The sequence below is a fragment of the Peromyscus leucopus genome, chromosome 12 (genome assembly GCF_004664715.2).
Source record: "Peromyscus leucopus breed LL Stock chromosome 12, UCI_PerLeu_2.1, whole genome shotgun sequence".
Classification (NCBI taxonomy): Eukaryota; Metazoa; Chordata; class Mammalia; order Rodentia; family Cricetidae; genus Peromyscus; species Peromyscus leucopus.
In genome coordinates, this window is record NC_051073.1 from 3,504,568 (window position 1) to 3,527,421 (window position 22,854).

Here is a 22,854-nt window from a genome sequence, read left to right on the forward strand (position 1 = left end):
AATGTGACCCATGTCATTCAAAACATTGTTTTATTCTGACACTATTTCTTTAAGAGATCCAGCTATCCCATTACTGGCGCTAGCCACTGCTTCATGCTAGGGAGTTTCTGGGTGTTTAAAGGTCATTGCCATGCTTCTAGTACGCCTTAAGATCACCACTCCCTGGATTATATTACACCATGCTAGTGGCCAACTCAAGAGATCCAGAGGGATTCTATCTCTGGATGCTAGGATTCCACCATTTGCCTTGTATCTAGAAGATAAATTTATTAGATACACAATTTTTGGGACAAATCCCCACACCATCTCTTCATTTTCTAGCTTCATCTAGTGTCCTGTGAGAAAGACACTTTGAAAATTCTTCTCATAGAAATATATATATTAGCTGCCATGTCCACAGCAGCTTTGTGGATTAAATAAGAAAATATTCTTTACACATTAAAGATCCTTTAATGTTCCAGAGTTGTTTGCATCAAAACCACATGTTGTATCCTCATCCCTAAGCCCCCTTGGGCATTGTTCTGCAGGTTCTTGGACTGTCTTCATTTTTGACAATTGCTGACATGACAAAAAGTCATCTTCAGGAAGCAGACAATGTTCCTGAGGGGCTGGGTTTCTGTGTCATTAAAAAGTACGAATAGGAGCCAGAAATATGACACACTGCTCTTGCAGAGGACCCAGGTTCCATTCCCAGCACCCACACTAGGCTGCTCACAACTTCCTGTAACTCAAGCTCCAGGTGATCTGGTGCTTTGTCTACCCTCTGTGGGCAAATACACACACACACACACACACACACACACACACACACACACACACCTCTTTTAAATCTTTTTTTTTTAAGTATTAACTGAGAGTAAGGTATCATTCATTGCTAAGAGCAGGTCTTGACGAGTCCCTTCATTAGAAAAGGTCACCTTCTTGTGTATTTTATGAGATGAGAAGTCTCTTTACTTAGCTGTACAGAATAGCCTGTTATTTATTAAATGGACCATTAGAGAATTACCAGTTAGTGGTGTTGACTACTTTTAGTCTCCTGTGAAACGATTTCCCTAAGTTAAAGATACATAAACAGAGGTCTGTGCGTGGGTGGAAGCTAGATGTGAGAAGGCTTTGGGGATGAACTACTGCTCGAAACGACCCTAAGAAAAAGACAGGTTGTAACGAGGATTACACTGTGAGATGCACTCTGGAATAACCAAACAAAGCAGGTTAAATCTAAAGCAGGTAGTTGTCCAAACAGTATGTGTTTGCAGGCAATTGGGATTGAACTCAGAAAGTGCACATCCTTTATCTCAGGTGCAAAAAAAAAGGGGGGGGGGGCAACCTGAGCAGGGATGGGCCAGCGGCTGGCACTAGGTCCCAGGAGCAATGGGTAGGATAGACTGAATAGGGCACCAGGCATGATCTTGGATCTAGATCAGTGTGATCAAAACCCTAGGTGCAGGCCCTCCCCTCAGACTAATCTTACTGGCTGCACCCTCTCCAGGCTCACATGTGTGTCCCAGAGGGGTTTCAGCCTAGTGGGAGGCAGTGAAGAGACCCCACTCTTCACATCTCACCAAAGCCCACAGAGAAGTTCCTACAACAAGCCGGGCATCACCCATGCTGGAGTTTAGGACTTATCAGTGACATGAGGGGACAGGTGCCCCTGGGGATCTAAGCCCCAAAGGCTCCCCCTAGCACTAGGCACCCACATTTACAGGTTCACTTTGGAAGGGAACGGCGCCCGCCCGTTTTCGCGCCTTCCCGAGTCCATCGTGGGTTAAAAAAAATAGGCTGGGCGAAGGGTGGGCGGCTGGGGTAGGCTCCATCTCTGGCCCCCGCCGCCACTGACTCTCCTGCGATGCTGATGCACGCCTGCCGCTGTGTCGCCTTGGTTCTCCAGCGTGCGGCGCTGTGCCCGCTTTTATCCCGAGAGGAGAAGCGTCGCTTAGTGCGCTGACAGCGCGCTTCAGTCGGTGGGGCTGAAGCCCAGTAGCATTCATTCAATCTGCGGCTTTCATGAAGTCTCCCTACGAGGTCCTTCACTTTGCTCCTAAACGTGGATTTTTTTTCCCCTGCCATTCTAGGCTCGCTCCCCCTCCTCGCCACCGGACTCCCTCCTCCGTCCCTGCCCACACGCACACTCCTCTGCCCCGCGGTGGCCCCAGCGCCCAGCCCTCCAGCCAGAGGGAGCCAGTCACCAGACGGCAGCACCTGGCTGGAGAGGTTGGGCGGGCCGAGGGTGGGGATCCGCGGGAACCAGCGAGCCCGGAGCTGGAGCAAGAAGCTGGACCGACCGCGATCAGAAGAATGGAGTCTCCCGACAGCCTGCCGAGGCTGATGTGAAATAGGACCATCTGCTTCCAGTTGGTCTGTTTCCTCTTCTTTTTGTATTTTCTTCCCTCGCCATTCACAGTGGAGTGAATTATTAAATCTTGCTCCGTTCCAAGAGAGGCAGGCGATCACGATGGAGTGAACCCACCCAGTCCGCCACAAGGTAAGCAGTGCGCTAAGTTGCTGGAAGGCTAGGAGCTGGCATGGATCCCAGCCAGATGTTCCGCGTCCTAGGATCCCCGAGCCTTTGGGTCCTGGCTCCCAGGTCCCCAGCCCCACTGTGGCTGCGTGCATTCCCCACTCTGAGGAGACATGATGCTGAAGTCCACCAGAGGCAGGAAAAGCTAGTTACATAACCTAAAGGAAATGTGTCTCATGGGTTTTCATTAGCAGCTTAAAAACTCGCCTGGGGGCGGCGGGAGGAGGGGTCTGCCTGCCCTGGGCGCGAGAGAATGGGTCAGTTACTATGGACCTCATTTCAGCACCTCTGGTGAAGACCAAACACAGTGATGATCGGCAGGCAGGCGCGGCTGGCGGGTGTAGGCAGGGAGAGTTAGGAAAAGCCCATTGTCTTGGTGGAAGGCTGTAGCCTTGCTCTGTTTTGGCATAAAGAGGAGAGGATGCAAAGGAGGAAAAGTGAGGAGAAGGGAGGAATAAGCCATGAGACAGGGGAGGACTCCACATGGTTTCCATCAATAAACCCGGGATGTAGCATACTGATTGAAGACACCAACTAAGAAGATGTCTCCACAAGTAAACTAACTGAAAGGAGGGAGCACCTCTGATCAAACGAGGTGTTTATGGCATTTAGGGGGCTGGGTGAATCTTACTGACTTAGCTGGGTATGTATTCATTTGCATCAAGATGTTAAGCTTAGATTAGTTTTTTAACTGAAATGGCATTTGTATTCCCCAAGCCTAATGAAGCCCTGGGTGGATCCACAGGTATATACAGGGCTCAATATGGAAAGACTCTTAAGGGGGAAACAAATCTTCATAGAAACGATCACAGAAGCCAGTGAGCTTAGTGGGAAAGGGAATAACACAATTTTCCAAAGAATCCCTTCTCCACCTCTACTCCCCCCCCCCAAACACACACAAAAAAAGAGGGGAACCCCTCCAGTGTCTGGGAGTTGGCAATCCATTGCATCTTTAAGGCGCCCCCGACTGCTTTATCCAAAGTCTCGGGGTCCAGGGGAGCACACAGGTACCTAGCACTGTGCCACTTTTCTGCAAGCACTGTGCCCTGGCTACCTTTCTCTTTTGCTGAAAAACAGAGAATGGGAATGCCGAAGAAAGTGGGCTTCCTACCATCAGGGCTGAGCTAACTAAGCTTCGCCCATTTTGCCTGGAGAAGGAAGGAGCCGAGTCTCCATGACGACCCGGATGGGAGGGGACAGAGCAGCTCCAGTGACAGGAAAACCGTTGGACAAAACTTTCTTGGCTCCAGGCAAAGAAATGCCCGCCGTGTACCCTATTGGGGAGGGTCCTGGGGCATCACCTGGGCCCAGCTCCCTAGGGGTGACCCGTGAGAGGGTACTAAGACCAGGCTCTCCTCCCACACAGCAGAAGTTTCCCATGTCCGCGAATGCAGTTCTGAGCAAGCTCCCGGTTCAGCACCAAGGCCAGAGCAAGGTGCGGGCGGGTTCATCTCCCTAGTAGGATGGCAGGCAATCGAGCCAGCAAGCTCTAGAGATTTTTGGTTTTAGAAAGGCACTCATGTCCTAAAAAATTACCTGCTTGTGCTGAAAACGGGTGTCAGATTACCCATGGAATTACGTGGCACACAGGAGACAGCAAATCAACCGTTCCATGCATGATGGTGCACCAAAGTAACCGTTCAAAATAAAAAACACTGCAACTACAAAAGACTAAAGCTGACCTAAGAATGGAGAAAAGATCCCTCCTCAGGGAAGGGAAACACTACAGAGAGAGAGAGAGAGAGAGAGAGAGAGAGAGAGAGAGAGAGAGAGAGAGAGAGAGGCCCTGAAGAAACAGTTGAGCCAAGTGTCTCGGGCTCACAGAAAGCTTCCATTGGTCCCTGTTCCTCACATACTCTTCCGTAACTCTGTGTTAGACACAGTGTCAGGAAGGTGTTGTGATGGCATCATGATCAGTGTGGGACCAGACAACCAACTCCTGCCTGGGGTCCTTAGATCCAAGAGAGTGGAGAAGCAGTTTGCTCTTCATTCAGACTTGGCTGGGTCCTCAGCAAAGTGGGGAGCTCTTGGGCTAGGGAGGTAGAAGCCTGTAGTGAGCTCTTCAAGCCAGCATGTGAGCAAAGCAGCTGGTTTTCCAGGATTACAGACACAGCAACGTGGACAGGATCATTCCTATCTATATAGACAAGGGAGAACCCGTGCAGGGGAAGAGGTTTACTATTCAAGCTCATTTGGACATTGATCCAGGTGAGTACAAGGATCCACTCAGTCTTACCTTACTGGAAGCTGGCCTCTGCTTTGCTTTCTCCATCAGTGGTCCTAGGTCCCCTCTGATCATGGATGATGAAGAAAATAGTGCAGGCAGTCGTATGTCAAGTAAAAAAAAAAAGCCTTGAACAGTGGCATCTGAGTGCAGTGGGTACAGTTTAAATTGTGGAACTTCGCCAAGGTTTAAGGAGTAAAAGAAATGCCAGGAGCACGTCTAGGGTACCCCCTGCTGCTTTCCTCTCAGGGACTCCTTTGTGTGTGAGATCTTGAGCTGGCCCTGACTTGTTATTCATAAAGGTAAACACAGTGAACTTGGGTATACAGCTGGTCTTTCTAACACCATGGATGTGTTGTTGTTCCTAAAGATAATGCATGCAGAGTACTTGGATGTGGCTAGAGCAATGTGTTGACGGCTGTTAGACTTTCTCACTCATCTCTAGCTAGCAAAGGTAGAGCTGTGCATTCTGAACATAGACAGAGGGATGAGAGATTATAACATTGCTTGAATTTCAGATCCTGATGGGTGTTGACAAGTTTAGCCATGTTTTAATTTATACAGCTTGTTATCTGAAATAGAAGTGATGTGTAGAGTATTTTGGGACTTAAACAAGCTGTACTCTGGCTTTGATCCATCTGCTATTACCAACTGAAGGGAAGTGAAGATCAGAAGCATGCAATAATGGAGACTGTTAGATAAAGAAAGTGGCCTGTCTGTGAGTTTTAAATTCAGATCCTCTCCCAAACTTTAGAAGAGATGGCTGTGTATAAACCAAGCACAGGAAACTTCTCCATCTTTAGTTCCAGTGAATTCTATGTTATAATCAACCAATTTCTTGACCAGTAGCCTTTAGTCATGGTGGAGTCAAAGCTCATAGACTCAGTACTAATTTTCCAAACTATGACTTGCTTACTTCCTGGGTGGCTAATTACTTGACAAAGTGCCATTATATCCTTATGTAGCCAACAGCGCACTCCAGATTAATTTGTTTACCCATTGCAAGTAAGATTAGTTAAGGAGAAAAACTTCATAAAATCCATCCCTGTATGCAAATCTGTTTTGAATTCTTCAAAAATTATACTGACGCCTCACTTCCACATTTCTGTAACATCAGCGAACAGTGCGTTCATGTCTGTGGCCCAGGTCTTTACTGCGTCTGCCGCACTTCCGGCGACGGTTTCCTCTGAGCTGTGCAAGTGGTTTTGTTCTCTCCCACATTCCTCCCCCTCCTCTTGCAGACCACCTCTCCTTTACAGACTTTTTTAAAATAGAAAGATAGCTTTAAAGTGAACGGCAGGGAGGCTCGTTGACAATCAAAATGGGTGAATAAACCTGTATCAAACCTTAGCACCAACACTTGATGTTCACAAGCAGACAACGAGTCTGCCTTCCAGAGTTCAGTACTGATGGGAATCTGTATGTATTTAAACTCTGCCCAAAACACAACAAAAGACAAAAAAGCTCATCCTTGACCAAACAGAACAAAAGTCACATACAAGTTCTGAAGGAAAGCCAGTCAGAGAAAAACCGAGTAAGAGGGAGGAGAGGAACACAGAGAAAGGCAGCTATTTGTTTTTCTCTAAAGTGATCATTCTTTCCAAATCACATTTTCAATGGCTTGTATCGGAACTTTGAGCTTGATGAAGTCAGATGTTTAAATGTAATTAATTTAGATTTAGAACTTAATGAGATGGTACGTACCTATTATTTCCTTAATTTGTAATAATTGTCACATAAGTGTCGAAAGAGAATTAATTCATCCTAGAGTTTTACGAAACTATGGAATTTGCTCATATCAGGGAAGTGGAATTGCTTGTGAAGACGAAAGTGTATTTTGGTGCTCCCGACACATTAGAAGCTTCGTTTCAGTTGCAGTTGCCATTCGCTGTCGTTGAAGTATTTGGGAATCTGGCAAAGCAGCACGCAGCCATTTGGGATAAAAAGTATATCTTGAATAATGACACATAGTTATTTCTAGAAATAGTTAAGATCCTTTGCAGAAGGGATCATAGCGATCTCAGTTGACATGCTAATGGAATTCAAGGTTCTTCCTTACATTGCCCTACACTGTGCACCTACTTGACATCACTCAGTAGCATTAATTAACGGCAACATTAGCTGCCTTTAATAGAGTCCACCTGTCCTTAAGCGTGCCCTGAGCTGTATCCTTCATGCGGCCACACCTCAGACTAATTATATTATTTGCTTATTAACGGTTACTTAAACAAAAGCTCAAAGAAGGCCTTTGCTCAGTGATCAATGCTCAAATAGTCGTTCAAACTGCTACACTCTTCAGAACTCAGTAAGACTATCCATCTATCAACTGCTAATTGCAACACAGAAAGCTCATGCTGAATCTTAATCAATGGTGGTTGGATTCACACCTTGGCAGATGCACCCATGCTGAGCTGAGATCCTTAACCCTTTCCTCCTTGTGATTTGTATAGCTCCACTATTCACCCTTGATCTGGGACTATGAACTGATGACACTTTTAGTGAACAGATTTTGGCTAACTCTCCTCCACCCTCCATCCCAGCATCCAACCGTTAGCCACAGAAATACCGTTTCAGGGAGAAATCTTGATAAAAGAACTGGTAGGTCCACCTGTGGGTTAAAAGATCCTCACAGGACATGCGGTGGGAGACAGCCTGAGAGCGGTAATGCACCAGGGAAAAACACACTGGCAGGTTTAGTTGACCCCAGTTCCGGACAATTTCTCTTTAAACTTCTGGGCATCTACTTCTTCCCTGTGCAGCATGAGGACTTCTTTGTTGTTGCTTGTTTGCTTGTTTGTTTTTATTTTCTCTGTGTCACGCAGCAGGGATTCCTGTGTGCATGGCAGCGTGCTTGGCAGATAATTTGTTCCGTGGTTAAGAGCCCCGACCCTGGAGTCTCATAAATGTATTTACGTTGAGGTGCAAGTGCATCCGTCCCTTTCCTCTAGATTCACCGGCTGTAAAACAAAGGCTCATTACTCCCTTGAGCCATATACCTTTGCTGGCCAGCGGAAGCTCTACCCTCTGTGTCTTCCTCATTCAGAGATCTAAGCAGAAGGATCAGTCTCATCTGGATGCTCCATTCCCAGGTGAGGGAGAGAAGAACATCAGCTAAGCCACACCATTGCCAGTGGCTGATGGAATGGAGACATGGCTTTGCTCCCCAGTGAGGTATAACACAAGCCGTTCAGCAATGATGAAGTCATGGACTTCATCTTCTTCCAGGTTCAAAAGTAGAAGGCTGATCACGGTAGCGACTCACATCCTTAATCCTAGCATTTGGGAAGGAGGGGCACATCAATCTCTGTGAGTTTAAGGCCAGCCTGGTCTATCTAAAGAACTTCAGACCATGCAGGGCTACATGCTGAGACTCAGTCTAAAGTAAGATTTAAAAAGTGAAAAAAGCAAAACGTCCCAGAAGGTGGATAATTGGGGACAATTAAATAATCTGTGATACAAGTTGAGCCATCTTTGTACTCTAGTTTTCCAGTCTATTCAATGAAAATATGACACAGGCATCTCCACAGGGGTGTCAGGAGGACTGGCCTACCGTGTGCAGTTCTGAGCAGCACCCAGCCTGAAGGATGCGTTTTACAAAGAGTGGACACTGTTGTGCCTTTGTTACCTGTGGCACTGGGCCAGGCCTCCGTGAGGCTGTGGGTGCTGTGTCACAGTCACCGCCCTTAGCCAAAGGTTCCCGAGGGTTTCAGCTACCCCAGAACGAATGTTAGCATTGTCTTGAGCCTTTTAGGATAGCACGCGTTCACACCCGTTTTGCTAGAGAGTGTCGCTCTATTTTATTCATCCTATTATTGTTGTGGATTTCTCACTCTGCCTAGCTTGTGAGGCAAATGTTATCATGGGTGTGTGTGTGTGAACAGTAGAGTACATACAGTATTTGACACTGTGAGTCGAGGTTCTTACCGTTGTCTCACATTAGACCTCTCACAGAGAAAGGGGACAGCTCTCACCAGATGATCACCACAGCAGAAAATCCCCCAAGTAAACAGTTGAACAAAATAGAAGGTGATTCTCATGCTTACAAATGGATTTTTGATGCTGTGTGGGGACCCACATGGATGGACGCCATTACTTTAAAACATGAATTATGTGTCCTGGTGTTAATGCCAGCTAGAAAACCAGATAGAGAAGGCTACCACTCCTGCTTGTCTTTTTAGGCCATACCTAACTGCAAGAAGACCTAGAAATCATAGTTCAACTCTGCACGATAGAAAAGAACCTTCCGGAGACCACACATTGGATAGTTCAGCATATATACCCATTATAAATGTGTGACACCAAAGAAATACACCTAATACGAGTCAGGAATAAAAAAGGAGGGGAGGCAGAGCAGATGAGCTATCCCAACCACACAAAGGTTGGGGGTGTAGAATTTGGTGGTGCCCTAAGCCATTCTTGGGTAATGTATTATTTAAAATAAATTAGTTGGGATCTTTTGACTCCTGGAGTGGGTGTAGATGATGCTTAACAAAAGAGATGCAAATTCCTCTGACTTGACTTGTGCTTGCGGAACTGTCGGAGTAGACATGAAGCAGAGCCCACTTTCCAGCTCTCGCTCAGGAGTGGCTCCCTAATCCTGACAATTACACCCACGCCGTGTCTAAGCATGCTGCGGAATTAGATGCTGTCTCCCAACACTGGGTGCTCACTGTTGACTAGCAATTTTTGTTCTGTTTGGTATCACATAACTGTCTATAGGTTAGACACTCGCTGTGAGCTTGGGTTAAACTTGCCTAACAATAGTCCGTAGTCTCCTGAAAACAAAACACTCACTTTCTGAGTGATATTTCAGAGCCTCGGCCTGCCTCTGGGACAGCAGGTACCCTGGGGGACTGAGATCTCCACCTTCCCACTAGAAGCAAGGGGCAGAGCTCGTGCGGAGGGACGATATTGGGAGGAGAACCATGACACATGGAGAAGACTGAGGGAAAAAGTGAGGTGGGGGTGGCCAACGGTTCCTTCTCGCTCACATCTTTCCCGCTCCCAAAACTCAGGTGTCAAAGACACAGACAGGGGTGGGAGATGGCTCAGTGGTGTGAGGCCAGCACATGCGGCAGCCTACCTGTACTTACAGAAGATGTCTGGAGCAAGCTGGCTAGTTAGACTAGCCATACTAGTGAACTTCGGTTCAACTGAGAACTAGACCCTAACAGTAAATAACGTAAAGAGCAATCAAGAAAGACTCCAGATATCAACCTTGGGCATACACACACACACACACACACACACACACACACACACACACAAACAACTCATACGAACACATACACACACATACAAACACACATAAATACACACACACCACACACACACAAACAGCTCATACGAACACATATACACATACAAACACACACAAATACACACCACACACACCTACAAATACACACACAAACACACACACACACACGAACAACTCATACGAACATATACACATAACACATACAAACACACAAACAACTCATACAAACATATACACATACACCCATATGAACACACACACACAAACACACACACACAACACACACACACACACACACACACACACACCACACCAGAACAGTCATACAAACACACATGCCTCCACATATTACAACATGAGGGGGGAAGCCATAGTCCACCCATGCAGGACCCAGCCTGAAATAGCAAATGCCACCACAACAGGCCTTCCGTGGAGGACTTAACTGGCCACTCTACATACCTTACCACTCCAAAGGAAACAACATCTCGTAGTAGATGCTTTATTTACGTGTGTGCGTGTGAGTGGGGTGGCAGTGGGGGTGTGCACCAGGGTGTGGCGTGCATCCATGTGTCTCAGTCAGGGTCTGTCGCTGTGACAGGGTTTTGACCCTGACCAGAGGCACAGCAGAAGCACCTAAGAGGACTTTCGTCCTGCCTCACCCACCGTGGGAGCAGACTCGGAAGGGCACAAGGAGGGAGGGACAACCTACTCCGAACAGCTCACTGTTCTTGCCATCATGGGATCCACCTCTGAGGACGAAGGCCTCCTCAGCAGATCCCTCCTAGCAGGCCCTGCCTCCCAGCACTGCGGCACTGAAGACCAGCTCTGGAGGGCACACTCCAACTATAGCATGTCACCGACAGGATGTCATCTGTGGTCGTCTGAATGTGATTGACCCCCACAGTCTCAGGGGGAGTGGCACTATTAGGAGGTGTGGCTTGTTGGAGGAAGTGTGTCACTGTGGGGGCGGGCTTTAAGGTTTCCTATGATCAAGATACCGCCCAGTGTGACAGTCTACTTCCTGCTGCCTTCTGGTCAAGATGTAGGCCTCTCAACTCCAGCACCACGTCTGCCTGCACATTGCCATGCTCCTTGTCATGACGATAATGGACTGAACGTCTGAAACTCTAAGCGAGCCACCCCAATTAAATGTTTTCCTTTATAAGAGTTGCCGTGGTCCTGGTGTATCTTCACAGCAAGAGAAACCCTAGCACATCATCCTACTCTCAAGGAACGCAATGCCAATGCTAACAAGGAAGGGCACACCCTTCAGCTCACCTTCCTTTAAAAAAAAAAAAAAGGCTTGTGTGCATGTGCTTGGGGCGTATGTGTGCATGTGAATGTAGGTGCCTGTGGAGGTCAGAAGAGGGCATCAGATTCCCCGGAGCCTGAGTGACAAGCAGTTATGGCTGCCTGTTGTGGGTTCTGGGAACTGAACTCAAGACTTCCAGGCAAGCAGTGCATGCTCTTAGCCCCTGAGCCTCCGCTGCAGCACCTGATGCTCTTTCTTGAAGTTCTCACCCATGAATGAGAGTCGGGGTCCCTGAAGAGCCAAAGCAGCACATTGACGGCTCTAAGCATGGCTCACTGAAGAGTCATCAAAGACACATATGTCCAGTGTCTCCAAACTTGTCATCTCTCCCGGAGTGGCCAGGTCCAGCACAGTGAAGTGTCAGACAGAGAAAACAGGATGAGGAGGGCAGTGAAGGGGCTGTTCAGTTCCACACAGCCAGGTGTAGGACCCTTTCCTGTGAAGACTCTGGTCTAGGAGGCCCCTGTTCTTACCAGCACTTGTGGGGAGTTCTAACCTAAGCCCGTGCTGCCGCGCCTCCTTGAGTCACCACAGACATGTCTCTGTGGGCGGAAGGAAGTACCCACATGAAAGAAGTCACCTCACTCCAGCAAAGTGTGCCCCAACCCCACCGGAGAGTCACTGGAGAGCTGGCTTCCAATGCAAATCCCCAGCGGACCCCAACACAGTGATCTGAAGCCCCGGCACTGGGCTGTCTGCACAGCGTCTGCACACAGCCCTGGGGATCCTGGTGCACACTGAAGCTTGAGCTACCCACCAAGCCTTTCTACAATCTTCTGGAAGGAGGACGTCTGAGACAGGCTGCCCTCTCAGCCTTCTTCCGCATTGAGGGCTCCACACATCGCTCAGTGAAGAGTCAAGCAGAGCCACTCGAAGGATGGAACACAGACCTGCCTTCCACAGCTGTGGGAGGTCTCAGCTGAGCTCACGGCCGGGGAGGGGAGAGGAGGGAAGGGTTTCAGTCCAGCTGATTAAATCTGTCCGATCCCTCCAAGTCACACAGATTATGGTGAAGCAGGCCTCCTCTGTTCTCATTGTGTTGATAATGAACCTCTGAGAATTATAGTTAATCCACCCAGAAGGCTCTCTTTTCTTTTGTAAAAGACAATATCAGCAAGTAAGAATGGTGTACCACAGTAAGGAAAATGAACAGAGACCTTATCTGGACAGACACCCCTTCAGGGAGGTAATGGGAAATTGTGCTCACACAACATTTATTTTAACTTCAAGCATCTCCTGACTATCTTCATGTTTCCAGAACTCAGTCTTCAGTAGCAACACCCCAGCTCCAGGAATTAGTGAATCAAATCTCTAGGGGTATGTCAGAGCACGATCATGTGCTGGATAACTTGCCCAGCATGTACAAGAGCTTGGTACTCATCCCCAGCACTTGTGTGTGTGTGTGTGTGTGAGAGAGAGAGAGAGAGAGAGAGAGAGAGAGAGAGAGAGAGAGAGAGAGAGAGAGAGAGAGAGACCTCAGGTTGAAAGAAGGGCCATTGTCTACCACTCATGGAGAGCAGCTAGGGTCACGTGTTTCTATGGTATGTGAGTGCTCAGATTTCTGAAAAGTGGCTGCTTTGATTGGGAGCAACCTGGATAATTCACAAAAGGTTTTTATCTGGCAGCTATGAGTGAGGCAGGCTTGAGAAGAGGTTTTGGGTGGAGGAGACAGGTCAGAGATATATGGGAAAGGAAAGACATCTAAGCATGCTCAGAGCAGCCAACTAGCAACAGAAAAATAGACCAGGTCCCACGCCATCAGCAGTGCTGGAAGCAGACGATCACTCATGAGCTCAGGGAGCCAGCTGATGATGGACCCCATCCAAGGAAAGCTCCCACACTGTGCCCCGTGAGCGAGAGGAACCACGCATGGCCAGGGTCCAGGTGCAGAGTGCTGGCTCCAGGGACACAGCCTGCTTGGAAGGAGGCTCAGGGGTTGCTGCACCATGGACTCAGAGCCACAGTCACTGGCTGGCAGCACTCTGGAGCCTGCCTAGGGACAGGTCCTTCCTCAGCTGGTTACAAATGAGACAGTAACTAATCCTGATGACAATGGGAACATTTCACTTTATCATCTAGAGCTGTGGCTACACTAGACTTCTTTCTGGGCTGCAAAAACAATATTGCTTCATTAACACAACAAATATCCAATACATCAGAACTGTATAATTTTGTGTGTTTTCATGGTATCCATGTGCATATTTGTGTACATGCACAAAGAGGTCAGAGGACAATGCCAAGAGCAGTTCCTCAGCTGCCATGATTCTTGTGTGTGTGTGTGTGTGTGTGTGTGTGTGTGTGTGTGTGTATGTGTGTGTGTGCATGGTGTGGTGTGTGCGTGTGTGTTTGCCTGCATGTGCCATGTGGAGGTCAGAGGACAACTTCTTTCAGATTCTCACCTTTCACCATGTGGGTCTCAGTGATAAAACTTTGGTCACCAGACTTGGTAGCAGCTGCCTTCCCCTGCTGAGCCATCTGATCAGGTCCTGCTGTACAACTTATTAATCTTTGCAGGCTTCCTGACTTGCCCACAGTCAGGACAAATCTGTCACCCGCCAGTCCCACAGCCGCTCAGACCCAACCAAGTAAACACAGAGACTTATATTGCTTACAAACTGTATGGCCGTGGCAGGCTTCTTGCTAACTCTTCTTATATCTTAAATTAATCCATTTCCATAAATCTATACCCTGCCACATGGCTCGTGGCTTACCAGCATCTTCACATGCTGCTTCTCCTGGTAGCGGCTGGCAGTGACTCCTTCTGCCTTCCTGTTCTTTCTTTTCTCCTCTCTGTTAGTCCCACCTATCCTTCCTGCCTAGCCACTGGCCCATCAGTGTTTTATTTATTAACCAATCAGAGCAATTTGACACACAGACCATCCCCCAGCAGGATCCCTCACTGGCATGGAACTCAACCAGTGTTCTAGTCTGGCCAGCAGCTCCTGGGGATCTGACTGCTTCTACCTCCCCAGGACTGGTACTACCAGCACAGGCCTCTATGCCCAGGTGATTTTTACATATGCTCTGGAGATCAGATTCGTGTCTTCATGGCTACAAGGCAAGCACTTTCCTGACTGAGCTCTCTGTCTGGCCCTACCATCCCCCCCACACACACACACAAATATGGTTTCATCTCACATGGATTCATAGCAATACAGGTCAAATGACAAACGTTTTCTTTGCCTATAAAACAAAACTCATTTGTGTCCATCGAGATGTTCCAGGGAGCAGAGCCTGGCTCTGAACCAGTGGGAAGGGTAGCCGCAGAGAAACCTGAAACCCGCGGTGAGGATCTAAAATGGGCTTCCAGGGGAACACAGCTCCAGCTGAGGCTGAACTTAGCGGCATGACCCACTTCAGCAGAACCACTGAATGTAAATTAATTTAAAACTTAAAAATAAGTGAAGATTATTTTTACAAAACCCAAAATGATTTTAAAAATATTTTTATTTATCTTTCAACAATTTCTCCCATGTATACAATGGATTTTGAGCTTAACAGCCCGTCACTTGTCTCTCTGACTACCCAGACCCCACCACCACATCCCACTCCCAGTGAGCTAAGACACCTCCACTTCACACTCCTTGTTTCTGTGGAAATGGCATTGCTTCACCTGCACCACCAAGATGAGCATCTCAAGCACTGGTCTGCTGTGTGAAAAAGTGGAATTTATGTTAAATCAGCAATGCTAAATCTTTTGAGAGACTCAGCTATCAGGCCACGTCAGGCGCTGGTTGCTAACGGCTGTTCGGTGGGATTCCAGAATCAGACAGACAGTACGGCTTACTGAAACCGTTCGACCACAGTCACCTGGATGGTACCAAACTCATGTCCATGGTCCTCCCACGGAGCGAGTGTGTGGCCCTGGATTTCACTGCAGTGAGAAAGATGACCTCAGGGTCCGATGACACCCAAAACGGGCCTGGAGTAGGAGAGTCGGAACCACCACGCATTTCCAGTACATATTGTCACCAGGCTAATGAGGTCTTCTTAATCCTGGCACGTGTTAACTCACACAAGATCCCTCTTTTGGTTCTTTATCCATATGCAGAAGACTGTCTTTTTATTACAAACAGGAGTCTCTTAGCACTTAGGGGGAAACCCCCAGGTCACCTTCGGGTCATAGTGACAATTGATAGTGCTCCACCCCTGACAACGTGAAAGCTTCATCCAGGTTCAATCCTCGTTTCTTGTCAGGCACCCACATGCAAAGCGCTTCTTCCCTAGTAGTTTCTGGTTTAGCTGTTGGTTGAAGAAGGCCATGCGGAAAGGCAAGCCCCGGGACTCTTCCCGGCTTCTGTCCTGCGTGCCCAGCCTTAGACACTGGTGACCCATCGACAACCGAGCATTCAACACAAACATGTTCAAGCATGCTGCCCCCTGTAGCCGCCCAACTGTCACAGAATGGATCAATTGTGTGAGTAACCGCAGGAGAAATAAAGAGTTGTTACAGAAAGAAGACACACTGGAAGGAGAAGGTCTAAAAACCTGCCAAGGAACCTGTAGCAGTGTGGGGTTGGAGGCACCAAGGAGAAGAAGGAGATAGGTCTGGGGTATAGACAGGCAGGACGGGTGTATTAGTTTCTCTTTGTGGCTGGGATAAAACACCATGACCAGAAGCAGCTTATGGGACAAAGAGTGCATTTTGGCTCCAGGTTCCAGGGGGAGAGTTCATAGCGGTGGAGGAGGCAGGGCAGCAGGCAGCCAGACAAGGAGGCTGAGAAATCACATCTCCAAGGAACTGGAAGTGACGAAAGGCTATAAACCCTCAGAGCCCCAGGGAATCACTCCTCCAGCAAGGCTCCGCCTCCAAGGGTTCTATAACCTCCCCAAACAGCGCCACCTACTGGGAACCATGTGTTCAAACACCCAAGCCAGCGGCAGACATTTCTCCTTCACACCATCACAGGGACTGAGGTCAGAAGCTGAAAAGCAAGGAAAGGCAGCCCATTCACTGTCATCTCGGAGAAATCGGCAGGATAAACCCGGTATTCTGATCACTGGATCTGAGACGGGAAGCAGACAGAGCCATACCTGTGTCTCTAAGCTTCTTTGGCCTAAGGTGTTAGGACTCCCACAGAGCTACCAGAGACTAGTCAAACTTGTTTCCTTTGGAAGATGAAAACAGATGGCATTTCCCATGTAGTCAAATTGTAGCCGTTTCTGTAAAGTCAGCAAAGATTTACATGAAGTCCAAGAGCTCAGGTACTGTAAATGGAAGTCTCGGGAAAAGGCATGGGCAAGAGCGTGAGTCTTCCCCGGGCAGCTTACACCAGGGTAAACATGTACCATGTGTCCCTCAGGAGCAGTGTATAAATAATAGAGGAATGGGAATAACCTGGTGTGTCAAGTGGAACAAAGTGGATGATGTTTTCTTCTCTGAGGCGTGTAGAAACTGGAACAGAGTCAGGTCACTGGTTTCTGGTGTTGCTGTGTTCACATTGTGCTTTGAGTTTGCTTTAGATAGGTTAGTTGGTATAATGCTTACCACACAGAGCTTGAGGACCTAAAAGATCCCTGTATGCACATAAAGGCCAGGGGTGATGATGCATGCTTGTAATCCCAGCACTGGGGAAAGGAACATGGGCAGATCCCAGGGACTCGCCGGTCAGTTGGTCTAATCTAAGTGGTGAGTCTCAGATCCCAGTGAGCGTCACCTGAGGCTGACCTTTGGCCTCTATATCTGTATGCATCTATGAGCCCAGACCTCTGCACACGACAGACGTGGATGCACAAATCTTCAAAGTCTAAGACCTTGTCCTGTTGGTTGTAATCATATTCCCCTCAAGAGGCCTGAGCACTGGAGTTCACAGTGTTGTGCCAATGCATAGGAAGAGTTTTGACAGACCAGGGCTCTACTAGTTAAGTCTTTGTGTATCACACTTTCCAGCTACAAAATAGGGGTAGAAGAAGAAAAAAGACACTTCCGTGTGTAGATGTAACTGTCTTGTTAAATAAGAAACACAGAGCCAATGCAGAGATGAAAGCCCAAGAGGTCAGAGTAATAGCTAAGCATAAAAACTGTACCCTTCACTGCCTCTCCTGTCCTTCCCTCTGCAAGAGACCTACTTGCTGTGTGTCTGTCTTTTTTATACTTTCTGTTCTGCCTTCTCATTGGTTGTAAACCCAACCACATGACCTCCTCATCACTGCCTGTCTATACAGACTTCCAGGTCTTCTATGGTTGGTATTGAGATTTAAAGCGTGTGTCTCCATGTTGTTGGTATCCTTGAACACACAGAGATCTGCCTGTCATGTGATCGGGATTAAGGGCGTGTGCTACCACTGCCAGACTTCTGCTATAGCTTGCTATTAGCTCTGACCCCCAGGCAACTTTATTAACATACAAATAAAATCACATTTCAGTACAAATAAAATATCACCATATCCATGTTCTTTTTCACACCCTCTGTCTCTATGAAATATTGCAGTGATTTTGGCATCTTACAGTATTTTTTTCTGTACCAAGGCTATAGGTTACCTCAGGAAGCAGGTATGTTACTGATAGAGACCCTGATGGGATTTTAAGGGGGAACTAGGAAGCTTCAGGATAGTTCTGTAGCCACATCTTGCATGACACATGCAAGATCTCAGATCTGGGGAGCTTCTTAACAACTGAATTTGACATCCTGGTTGACATTCAGCTTACTCCTCAGATGGGGAGATGATCCAAAGAAGTTACATAAATCAGAGCACTCTGCCCACCATCCCACAGCAGCTCTAAGGCCAACACGGTGATGCTCATGAGAGAGACTCACCCTGAGTGCAGATGTGCCTGTGGGGTAGGGAGCCCCCACGCTTGTATCCATATCCAAGGGGTTCTTGGACCCACCCCGGAAGCGTCTACCCACAGAATGAAGTGAATGTATGTGTGGTCTCACTTTTGGAAATGAACCCACTTCCTCTCAGCTTACACTGCAAGCAGCTTCCAGTGTTGACTTATTCAATGTTCTAGCCGTCCTGTGCTGCAAGGAAGTTTCTTCCCACAAGGCTGGAGATGTCTATACTTGTGAAGCTTGGCCAGCGAAGGCAGAGTCTTGTCCATGGCTCTTTACCTAGGCCTTTCTCATTTGTGCGCTGTACAGTGTTATTATGTGGCTGTGACAAACGCCATCACCAAAGGCAGCCTAGGGGAGGGACAGGTAAATGTGGCTTATCCTTCCGGGTCACACTCCACCACTGAGGAAATTCAGGGCAAGAACTAAAAGGAAGGCCTGTGTGATATCACGCGTTTCATTATCTCCGGCCCAGGATCTCACTCAGCCAAGGATGTACAGTGGCGACCAATGGAGGTGCTGCTTGCTGGTACACAGGCTCATTCTTATCTAGCTTTCTGATCCAGTTCAGGGCCACCTGCTCAGGGGATGGTGCCACCCACTGTGGGCTGAGCCATCTGGAACCAGTCAATAACCAAGACAACAGCCACAGGCCGACCTGATCCAGGCAGGCAATGTCTCCACTGAGCATCCCTTCTTGGGTGACTCTAGTCTGTGTTATGTTGACAGTTAAAGTCACAACACATCAGCTGTGCCCACTGTGGATGAATGCAGAAATTCAGATAAACTAAAGCAAAAAAGGAAGGCAGGTGTGGAAGAAGGAAGAGGGGGACGAATGAGGAAGGAGGGGGACAGGAAAGCAGAGTGGGCAATAGGGAGAATAGGAGGGAGGAGGAGAGTGGGGAGGAGAGAAGGAAAGAGGAGAAAGGATGGAAGGGAAATGCATGCGTAGTAAGCATATCGGGTTCTTCATGTGTCCGAGCTGGAACTGGTTCATTTTATAGACTACTTCACTGTTTTCTTTTCTTACCAAACAACAGTCACTAACTCTTTTCTGAGTCAGGAACCATGGGTGGACTGTAGACTCTCTGGTACCATTCCACAGCCTTCTTGCTGGCCTCCAGCTGCTCTTCAAGCTGCAGATGTCAAAGGCTCATGGCTGACCATAGGAACAACCAGGAGATCCTTTGTCCAGCTTTCTTTTTTCTTCCATTTTTTGAAGTTGCCACCTTCTCGGGGAGGGCCTCCATCTCCACGTTCCTTAAGCCAGTGCTCCTGTGCCATCCAGCCTGGGCTGTGCCTCTTTCTGGGTTAACCCCCACACACACACTGTGCTCCTCACATTCTACCAGTAAACTAGATGCTGGTGTCGTGTTGGTGAGGTCTTCTGGAGCAGGTTTGTCTGTGCTCTTCACTTTGTATGTCTGGCATCGCCGATGTGGCCTGGCCCAGATCAGGAAGATAATACAATTGGGTAAATGTATGACAGCCTTGTGGATGCATTGGGGAAAATATCTTCATTCAACAAGTATTTATTGAACACCTACATTACACTAGTCGCTGTACTAGATATAGCAACTCTGAACAATACAATGTTCTGAAGATACAGTGCATATGTGTGCAGGAGCATGTGTGTGCAGGAGCATGTGTGTGCAGGAGCATGTGTGTGCAGGAGCATGTGTGTGTGCAGGAGCATGTGTGTGCAGGGGCATGTGTGTGCAGGGGCATGTGTGTGCAGGTGAATATGTGTGTGTAGGTCCATGTGTGTATATGTCATACCTCAGGCACTGCCCTTGTTTGCAGAGGTGGGCCCCCTTGCTCCCTGAGGCACCTTAAAGAATCTCATGCTATTAGAGCTCACCTGTCCCCCATCTCAATCCAGACATCTCATGATCCACTCCCTAAAAGTAGCTGGTATGATGCCATAGCCCATACATAAAACTATGTGATAGTTAGTGATGATGGCCGGTTTGTCCAGATCTAGAACACATCCATGAGACAAGCCTTTGAGCATCTATTGATTATTGATTATGTGATTAGATGAGGCAGATGGTACTCTTCCACGGGCTGGGGGGTTGGTCTTGGCAGGTGAGGGCTCACAAGAGTCAGCTCTTGCTGTGTGACAGACCAAGCACCCTCCAGTACTGCCCATCCCTGAAGACCAGACGTCCAAACTCACAAGGGCCTTTACAAAGTTGTTACCCAGGAGCCTGAGGGCTGCATTCGTTTTAAGTCCTCTTAAAGATGTGTTGTCCTTGGCAACTCAGTTCCTTTAGGATGTACACCTGAGGTAGACATTCTCTTGTCTACCATCCAGGAACTGTGTTCCACTCCTTAGGTGCCTCTTTGTCTCGCTGTGTGTGCCACTCCACGGGCCCTTACAAGCTCTGAACCCACCCAAGGTCAGCTGTCCCTGAGGACATCAGGCTGTTTAAAGTACTTACATGAGTGGCTTCACCCCACTCAGGGTCATCATCTTTCCTTAAAGTCAGCTAATACCCTCACTGACATCTGCAACATCCCTTCACAGAGTTGTCTAGTATCTGAGTAGCCAAAGAATGTGTGTGTCCACCAAGCCACACAAATCTTGGGGACCATTTTCAGACTCTTCCTACCATCAGTATCTTCTAGACTACAAAGCAAGGATGGCAATGGCCCTTCCCTCTTCTCAGTCTGGATGTGGGACTTGCAAGGCATAAGATGTCAAAGACCTTCTCCAGGAAATGTCTCCTAACTCCAGATGGATCCTCATCCATCCCTTTTTCCAGGTGCAAACAGGTTGACTAGGATGAGGAGGGGCAGGCTAGGCAAACAGATCCTCACATGTGCATCTCCCAGGCTGAGGAAGCATGGCGGACAGCCAAGGGCCAGCAGAACTGAGATGGGAAGGGAGGGGCTATCTCTGATGACAAGAAGATCCAGACCCATATGAAGGGAAAGAACAGAAGAGGTCAAGAGAACACAGCCACCGCCTGAGGTGCAGGGGGCGGGGGCGGGGGGTTGGGGGGCTACTTCTCAGTTAGTTCTGCTATTACGTTCTGACTGTAGACAAGAGGTGCATTAACTTTCAGTAAGCCCAGAGACCAGTGAGCGGGGGCAGGGTGCAGGGGGGCAGTGTCACGTCTTGAACACTTTGTCCCCAGCTGGTGGCACTCTCTTGGGTATTTGTGGAAGCTTATACATAGTAGGAGAGGACAAGGGTGGGGCTTGAAGGCTACGAGCTGGCTTCGGTCCCAGCCGAGTGCCTTGAGGTGGGAACCATCCACACCACTAACAGACCCAGCCACTTCCCCGGCCACGATTCATTCCTTCAACATGAAGGACTGTATTCTCTGAACTGTAAGCCAGAGTAAATCCTGCCCCCTGCAAGCTGTTTTTGTCGGGCATTCTGTCCGAGAAATGGAAACGGTAGCCCCCTGTTTGAGCACAGTGGTATTGAAGACTTGGGGCTCCGCCCAGTGCCTGGCCCCACTCCAAACCACCGGAGCCCTTGGTAAGAGGCCAGGAAGACATTCTGACAGCAGAGGGTGAGTGGAGCAGATACAGTACGGAAGTCTGAATTCTGGTCAAGGTGGGGATTTACTTTTGGTGTGAGGGAAGTCATGAAGTTTTTTGAGCTGAGGGCAACTCGGGGCAGCAGTGGACAATAAAACCCCTTCAGACATCTGCAGTGGTACGCTGTCGGTTAGAGATGGAGACAAAGACCAACACAGCGTCAGAGCTAGTGCCAAGGAATGACACAGAGCAGCTCAAGAGAGGAGGGTGATGAAGGAGCTGAGGTTGGGACTCGGCCACGGGCAACAGCAAGGTGGATGCCGGCACTTCTGCTGGCAGCTTCAGATGTTGCTGTTGCTGTGTTTCTAGAAACTTCCTTAAGTAAGATAGGTGCATGGAATAGGAAGCTTCACCTATGAACCTTTACATGCGCACATATGGGGGCCCTGGGACCAAGAAATAGTTGTTTCTCCATGCAGGGGGGCAGTTTGCAAACTCTGAAAGCCCTTCAAAGGACAAGACTGTACCTGCTGTGATCCATCTTCGGTGAAATTTCTTCTTGGAATTGTTGGGTGTGCCTTTGAGGGGAGCCCTCTACACACCTGCACCCCACCCCACCCCCAGAAAGCTGGAGCTTGTCTCTTAAAGCTTGCCTGGGGCTTTCTTCCTTGAAGAAACCCAAGGGAGAGTGTGGTATTCACCGAGTGTTGCCACAAGGAAAGGAGAATTCGGGAGCACAGTGAAGCCGCTCCTTGCTGCACAAAGGTTTTCAGACACCATGTGTTTGGGTGTCACGGCTTTCACCGTCCTTAGTCAACCGGGGCTTCGTCAACTCAACATCTGTAGAGCAGCCTGCTTCTGTGACACTTCTGTTACCCAGAAACCGATACTAGACTGCCCTGTGTACCCTGAGCACAGGAGGCTCGTCTGTCCACCCATGGCAATAGCCCCCTGCTGGACACACCACTGGAAACTGGACAGAGAAGAAGCCATTCTGTACACACAGAAAAGCCCGCCGGTACAGCGAACCCAGACAGCACCTTAGAGGAACAGGCCTGGGGATGTCTCCGGGAATTCTTACACCTCCGTGCACTAGAGGGGGAAGACCTGTGCTCTCTCGGATGCTTCCAAGCCATGGTCCTTGGTGCCTCCCAGAGAAGCCCCACTCTTGGAAGACCCAGCAGCACCTTGCACAAACTTCCTCTGGTTTGCCATGGCCTTGTTTTTCTCTTCAGAAGACAAGCCAGGCTCAGCTGCCCCTGACTTACA

At 48.5% G+C, this 22,854-nt stretch overlaps 1 protein-coding gene across 2 annotated transcripts in view; it reads left to right on the forward strand.

The window, feature by feature from the left end:
- Nucleotides 1-1,951: 1,951 nt before the first annotated feature.
- Nucleotides 1,952-22,854, forward strand: part of Kcnj6 (potassium inwardly rectifying channel subfamily J member 6) — a 245,429-nt gene continuing 224,526 nt past the window's right edge. Inside the window, exon 1 of one of the 2 annotated variants that reach the window (XM_028879949.2) lies at nucleotides 1,952-2,482. The gene's annotated coding sequence lies outside the window, so the exon portion shown is untranslated. Of the gene's footprint in view, nucleotides 2,484-22,854 lie in introns of both variants that reach the window. The other variant, XM_028879948.2, reaches the window with a different exon arrangement.